We start from the raw sequence: 7,777 nt of genomic DNA on the forward strand, positions 1-7,777 counted from the left end.
AAAAATTAAAATTTTACTTCTCTAATAATAAATGAATAAATTGCACGTAGCGTATAAATTCCACTTGGAAAACTTGAGAAATGTTCCTTTAATCAGTTACAAGGAACAAGTCTCCCAACACCGCACTCTCCCCGGTGGAGCCCTGTAGTGCAGCAGCTACCTCCTTCCACATCCTTGGTGGTGTTATTCTCCTGAGTCCTCCCACCCCCTTTATGGCATCCCACACTCTCTAATGCTGGCAGAAAAGTCCCCTCTTGTTCAGCCACCTCTGGGGTTCTCCCCTCCTTATTCCCTGCCTCAATTTCCTCTTCACCCTCCATCCTCCTTTATACTTTCTCCAATCTAACCATCTTCCTTCTTCTGATTTCTCCAACTTATACCTTTTGCAGTTTTTTTCTTCACCATCTTCCACAAAAATCAATATAAAAGGAAGCAAAAAGGAAGACCAAAGGGCCTGTTCTGCTTTGCTTTATGGACATGGGCCCACCTCCACCTCAGTGAGTCAAAAACTTCTGCACACTGATATCCCCTGGGATCTTTAGGAAACACCACTGCTTGGGCCCCTCCCAGCCATCCCGATTGAAGGGGGTGAAGGCTGGGCATGAGGATCTCTAAAAGATCCTGGGTGTATTCTAATGTGCAACAAACTTTGGGGCTACTAAACCATGTAGTTATTTTTCTCAGGCATGAGATGTTGGTGTTCACACTCAATGAGACTTTCCATCTGAATGGCAGAATGTAAGGGATTTGGGGGAAATGAGAGTCCATTTAGCCCTGGCTGGTGTGGCTCAGTTGGTTGGGCTTGATTCCCAGTCAGGGCACATGTCTGGGTTGTGGGTTAGATCACTGGTGGGGTTGGGCCACGTGCAGGAGGCATTTGATTGATCTTCCTCTCTCACATTAATCTTTCTCTCACTCTCTATCTCCCTCCCATGCCCTTTCTCTAGAATCAATTTTTTTTAATGGTAGTCCATTTTAAAAATTCACAGCCATGCTAATCCCCTCAGAACAGAGCACTTTCCCCTTTGCTAATCTCAAATTCAAGTTGTCATCCTGGAGCAAATATAAAGACAAACAGGATTAAGTCAAAGCTAAAAAAGAGTCTGAGTTGCTCAGTAAAAGAAAAAAGGGGGGACTTAACTCGTAATTATATTAGTCTGTGATTTGTCTAATCTAAGGCCGCACAAAATTGTTCCTTATGTCTTCTTATAAAAGTTTCATACTTTTAAATATTACATTTAGATATATATCTATTTAGTTAATCTTTATGTGTGGTATCACCCTGGCTGGTTTGGCTCAGTGGATTGAGCGTCGGCCTGCGAGCTAAGTGTCGCTGGTTCGATCTTCCAGTCAGGGCACATCAGAGAAGGAAAACTCTGACTCCAAAAAACCTCCGCTGCCTTGCGGCATACCTCTTTAGGGGAAAGGTTAAGGGAGTAAACCCCGACGGAAAATCCGGAGCCGGAGTCCCTAAGGCGGTTTGACGTTGTAGTCAACACCGGCAACTCCTGCGGCGCACCTGAAGCCAAGCTGTATTGACTCCGTCTTTCCCTTGGACCCTTCAGCTGCGAAGAGAGGGGAGGTCTGCTGCATGGGCAACAGCAGACCCTCCATATCACCCTGCACAGGCTCTGTAGCTTCAGCTTCACTGGAGAGGACACTCCAGCGTCATCGCAAGATGTCGATTCAACACGGGAGGAGACAGATACCATGTCACTCCCGAGTCGGACTGCACAGCCATTCTCAGCGGTGCAGATAGACTCTTAAGAAGCTACACCATCGTCTCTCGAGACGGACGGCTGCCGACGACGATATTAGTCTGTCAAGTACAAATTTTTTTAATTTTATTTTTATTATATTTTTTCAATTATCATTTATCCCGCTACACCCTCTTCTGCCTCCACCCAGCCACCCACCCCCACAAACCCCACACTGTTGTCCACATTCATGAGCCCTTTTTATTTTTGTTGTTCAATCGCCTCCACCCTCTAACCCCCACCCCAAGAGCTGTCAGCCTGCTTTTTATCTATGAGTCTGTCTCTATTTTGCTTGTTAGTTCAGTTTGTTTATTAGATTCCACCTATGAGTGAAATCATATGGTATTTGTCTTTCTCTGATGGGCTTATTTCACTTAGCATAATGTTATCCAGGTTCATCCATGCTGTCACAAAGCGTCAGATTAAGCAATATGGAATTACCTCAAAAATTTAAAAATGAAACTGCCTTATGAACCAGTGATTGCACTTCTGGAACTATATCTGAAAAAACCTGAAACACTAATTTAAAAGAATATATGTGCCTTTGTTCATTGCAGCACTATTTACAATAGTCAAAATTTAGAAGCAGCCTAACAGCTCATCAGCAGATGAGTGGATAAAAATGCTGTGAGACATTACACCGTGGAAATGTACTTGGCCTTTTAAAAAAAGAGATGAAACATCGAAGCTGTATCATTGAACTTTCCTCTCGCTGCCTGGTACAAATTAGGAAGCTTGTTCTTGCCCTCTTTTCTCCCATTGTCATTTCTTTGTTTCTCATTGGCCCTTCTTCTTGTCTCTCTCCCTTATCCATGTGGTACAGCCCTGCGTTCCCACCCTCAACATACACACATGTTGTATTTTCAAAGTTAAAGAAATGCAGAGATCATCTCTTTTAATTGGGGCCCAGAACAGAAGCTTCTACAAAGATATTTGCATGAATTGCCACACTGATTTCTTGTCCCAGGGAAAGCTCAGCAAACACTGAAGCCGTCCTGCAGGCAAACACCTGGGAGCATCGGCAGTGGACCCGGGGGTACCGGTCAGTAGGTGGCAGCGAGAGCTCTGGAACAGCGCCCAGCCAATGCCTTCCGCACAGGTGTTCGGCATAACAGGGTGTTAATGGAATGACAGGTGGGAGCACAGAGGGTGGGGCGAGCAGCAGAGGGAAGAGCGCAGAAGCTGACCACCGTAACCTGATTTTAAACAGAGTGGAATTTTCCTTCTCCTTACTTCACTTTGGGCTCAGAAAGCTCAGTCACAACAGAACTTAGTAGCACATTATTATTTATAGCAACTAAAAAATAGAGCTGCTTCCGAAACGCCTGTCTCTGTGCTGTATACATCACATGCTTTATCCCGGATCTTCAAAGCAATTCTGCATGACGGGTGTGAGAATCCGAATTATAAGAATGCAGCACCCAACATTCAGCACAAAGTGAATAGCTGCTCAAGGCCACACAGATGGCGTGCGGCACCCCTGGGGCTCCCTGTGTGTTGATCCACTGCTTTGCACTGCTTGCCTCGATCCGGAGGCAGGAGCTCTTCTGGAATTTGTGCTGGCCACTCTGATCTGGAATGCTGTCCTCAAACATGGAGGCCACAGCTCAGGAGCGTATGGAAGGACAAGGGAGTCAACCAGATGAAAGTTTAGAAACCATGACTAAATGGGAGATAAGCAAACAACTGCACAAATCCCGACCTGCTCTGTTTTTGCAAATAAAGTTTTATTAGAACACAGCCATGTTTTCTGTGGTTCCTTTCATGCTATAATTGCAGGACAGAGTGGCTACAGCAGACACTGTACAGCCCACCAAGTTTAAACTATTTATGATCTTGTCTTGTCTTTTATGGGAAAAGATCGCCAACCCCTGTGTTAAATAAATCATTGCCCCTGAGCTTATTGCAGAGACTATGGCCCTAAATCACTACTAAATACTGAAAATGGGGTTATTTTGTCCAACACAGAGAAAACTCAAGTCACATATTTTTTAATTTTTGTTTTTAGGCACTCAGTATATTTTATTTATTTTTTGTTTCTCTTTTTATTGTCGTTGTATTACAGTTGTCTCATTTTCACCCCATTGTTCTCCCCTGTCCCGCCCACCTTCCCCCTCTCCTACAGTCAATTCCCACCCCATTGTCCATGTTCATGGGTCATTTATACTAGTTCCTTGACTAGACCCTTCCCCCTTTTTTCCCCCACTTCTCACCCTCCTCCCTCCCCTCTAGTCACTGTCAGTGTGTTCCTTGTTTCCAGGCCTCTGGTTCTACTTTGCTGATTTGTTTTGTTCATTAGTTTCCTGTATTAGGTGAAATCATATGGTATTTGTCTTTTGCTTCCTGGCTGATTTCACTAACCACAATACTCTCCAGTTCCATCCATGTTGTCACAAAAGGTAGGAGTTCCTTCTTTCTGCTGTGTAATATTCCATTGTGTAAATGTAGCAGCGTTTTTTGATCAGCTCATCCACTCATAGGCATTTAGGCTGTTTCCAGCACTTGGTTATTGTAAAAAGAGCTGCTATGAACATAGGGGTGCATAGGTTCTCCTGAATTGGTGTTTTAAGATTCCTCAGATATAATCCTAGCAGTGGAATTGCTGGATCAAAAGGCAGTTTCTTTTTTAACTTTTTGAGGAAATACCATACTGTTTTCCATAGTGGCTGCACCAGTCTGCATTCCCACCAACAGTGCAGTAGGGTTCCCTTTTCTCCACATCCGCACCAGCTCTTGTTGTTTGTTGATTTATTAATGATGGCCATTCCGGCAGGTGTGAGGTGGTATCTCGTTGTGGTTTTGATTTGCATCTCTCTGATGGTTAGTGATGTTGAGCATTCTTTAATATGCCTCTGGGCCCTCTGTATGTCCTCCTTGGAGGAGTGTCTGTTCAGGTTCTTTGCCCATTTTTTAATTCTTCTGGGTGTTGAGTCTTATAAGTTCTTATATATTTTGGAGAACAAACCCTTGTCTGAAGTATCATTGGCAAGTATGTTTTTCCATATGGTTGGTTCCCTTTGCATCTTGCTGATATTTTCTTTCACTGAGCAGAAACTCTTTAGTTTGATGTAACCCCATTTGTTTATTTTTTCCTTTATTTCCTTTGCTCTAAGAGATAGATCAACAAAAATATTGCTGTGTGGTATATCTGAGATTTTACTGTCTGTGTTTTCCTCTATAATTTTTATGGTGTCACAGCTTACATTTAACTCTTTGATCCATCTTGAGTTTATTCCGGTGTGTGGTGTAAGTTGGTGGTCTAGTTTCATTTTTTGCATGTCCCTGTCCAGTTCTCCCAGCACTATTTGTTAAAGAGGCTCTTCTTACTCCGCTTTATGCTCCTTCCCCCTTTGTCAAATATTAGTTGACCATAGAGACCTGGGTTTATGGCAGGGCTCTCTATTCTGTTCCATTGATCTGTATATCTGTTCTTATGCCAGTACAAGACTGTTTTGATTACCATGGGCTTGTAATATAATTTGATATTATGTATTATGAGCCTCCTAATGTTTTCTTCTTTCTCAAGATTGCTGAAGTTATTCGGGGTCATTTTTGGTTCCATATAAATTTTTGAAGTATTTGTTCTAAGTCTGTGCAATATGTCATTGGTATTTTAATAGGAATTGCATTGAATCTGTAAATTGCTGTGGTTAGTATGGACATTATAATTATGTTAATTCTTCCTATCCATGAACATGGTATATACTATCATTTATTTGTATCTTTCCTAATTTCTTTCTTCAGTGTTTTGTAGCTTTTCAAGTACAGGTCTTTTACTTCCTTGCTAAAAGTACTTTATTTTTCTAGTTGCTATAGTAAATGGGACTTTTTCTAGTTTCTATCTCTGATGTTTCATTGTTGGTGTATAGAAATGCCTTCAATTTCTGAATGTTGACACTATACTCTGCTATTTTGCCAAATTTACTTATTAGGTTGAGTAGTTTTTTGGTGGAGTCTATAGGGTTTTCTATGTACGCTCTCATGTCATCTGCAAATAATGACAGTTTTACTTCCTCCTTTCCAATTTGGATGCCTTTTGTTTTTTCTTTTCCCTTGTTTAATTGCTGTGGCTAGAACTTCCAAAACAATGTTGAATAGAAGTAGAGAGGGTGGACATCCTTGTCTTGTTCCTGATCTTAGGGGGAAAGTTTTCAGTGTTTTCCTAATGAGTATGATGTTCACTGCAGGTTTTTAATGTATGGCCTTTATTATGTTGAGATATGCTCCCTCTATTCCAGTTTGCTGAGCACTTTTATCATAAATGGGTGCCATAATTCATCAAATGCTTTTTCAGCATCTATTGATATAATCATGTGATTTTTGTCTTTCATTTTATTTATGTAGTGTATTTGTTTATTGATTTGCAAATATTAAACCATCCTTGCATCCCTGGAATGAATCCCACTTGGTCATGGTGTATGATCTTTTTAATGTGTTGCTGGATCCAGCTTGCCAATATTTTGTTGAGGATTGTAAATATCTATGCTCATCAGCAATATTGATTTGTTGTGTCTTGACCTGGTCTTGGGATTAGGATAACTGGTTTCATAAAAAGAATTGGGGAGTCCTCCCTCTTCTTGAGTATTTTTGGAATAGTATGACGGGGATAGTAGTTAGCTCTTACCTAAATGTTTGGTGAAATTCACCTGTAAAACCTCCCAGTCCATGGCTTTTGTGTGCTAGGAGTTTTGTTTTTTGTTTTTTGCTTTGGAAGAAAATCACTTTATTTTAATTGATTCACAAACATTAACATCACAAAAGCTGGTTTAAGGAAGCCACAAAACCATTTGGCCAGTTCCAAACTCAATACCACCTCAATGAACTTCTATGTAGTAAGTACACTCTCTTCCATTGCAATTCTGAGGCAAGAAAACTATTAATAATAAGAGAGGTTTAACTGGTAGTTTTATACTTTCACTATCAATTATATCTTTATACTAAATTAACTTGGTCATGAGAGATGATTTTCCATTTCTTCGTTATGAACTTCTTGATTAGGCTGATCCATTTGCAAACTTGCACTGTTTCAGCACCTCGCTGAAACCCTCACAAAGCTTAAGGTCACTCTGGTTCTGTGCACACTCCAAAAACTCTTTCATCTCATAGTGGCATGGGCCAAACTGCTGGTGGTGGTGTGTAGGCTGAGTTCCCTGAGGCTCCTGGTAAGTGAGGTCGGGCCTTGAGGTCTCAGTATTTCTTCCTCCGCTGAAGCCCCCAGTGATGGCATAACCTATTGTGTGGCCGACAGCAGAGCCCACAGCCGCACCAGCTGCAGTGGTTGCCATCTGGGCCATGAGACCTGGCTGCCGGGGGGCAGCAGCAGGTGAGCCAACTGCAGATGGTGGAGCTGGTGCTGGCGGCTGAGCTGCTGGTGCTGACCTGGGCACAGCTCTCATCTGAGGTGCCCGGCTGGCCGGAGGGGCCATGCAGGAGGTGCGGCTTCGGCTTCCATGGGGCATCGCAACATCTCTATAGCTCTGCATCTACAAGCACAAAACTCGGAGACATCCCTGGCGGCTTCTGGAGTGGGAGAGCCGGAAGTTTTTTGATTACTGCTTCAATTTCACTGGTTGTTATAGGTCTATTCAGGCTTTCTGCTTCTTCGTGATTTAGCTTTGAAGATTGTATGTTTCCAGAAATTTGTCCATTTCACCCATGTTGTTAAATTTCTTGTCATATAATTGTTTGAAGTAATTTCTTACAATCCTTTGTACTTCTGTTATATCAGTTGTGATCTCTCCTCTTTTGTTCCTTATTTTATTTATTTGGGTCCCCGCTTTTTCTTGATGAGTCTGGTTAAAGGCTTGCCAATTTTGTTATCTTTTCAAAGAAGTAGCTCCTGGTTTTATTGATCCTTTGAGTTGTTCTTTTAGTCTCTATGTCATTTAATTCGGCTCTGATCTTGATTATTTCCTTCCTCCTATTTGCTCTGGGATTTATTTATTGTTGTTCCTCTAGTTCTTATAGACATAAGGTTAGGTTGTTTATTTTACTTCTATGTTTTTTAGGTAGACCTGTAT

At 41.8% G+C, this 7,777-nt stretch overlaps 1 pseudogene; it reads right to left on the reverse strand.

Annotated features, from left to right (window-relative positions):
- Positions 1–6,709: 6,709 nt before the first annotated feature.
- LOC149997370 (coiled-coil-helix-coiled-coil-helix domain-containing protein 2 pseudogene) lies at positions 6,710–7,216 on the reverse strand (annotated as a pseudogene).
- Positions 7,217–7,777: the final 561 nt, after the last annotated feature.

This window comes from Furipterus horrens, unplaced genomic scaffold, assembly GCF_987537825.1.
Source record: "Furipterus horrens unplaced genomic scaffold, mFurHor1.1.pri manual_scaffold_11, whole genome shotgun sequence".
NCBI lineage: Eukaryota > Metazoa > Chordata > Mammalia > Chiroptera > Furipteridae > Furipterus > Furipterus horrens.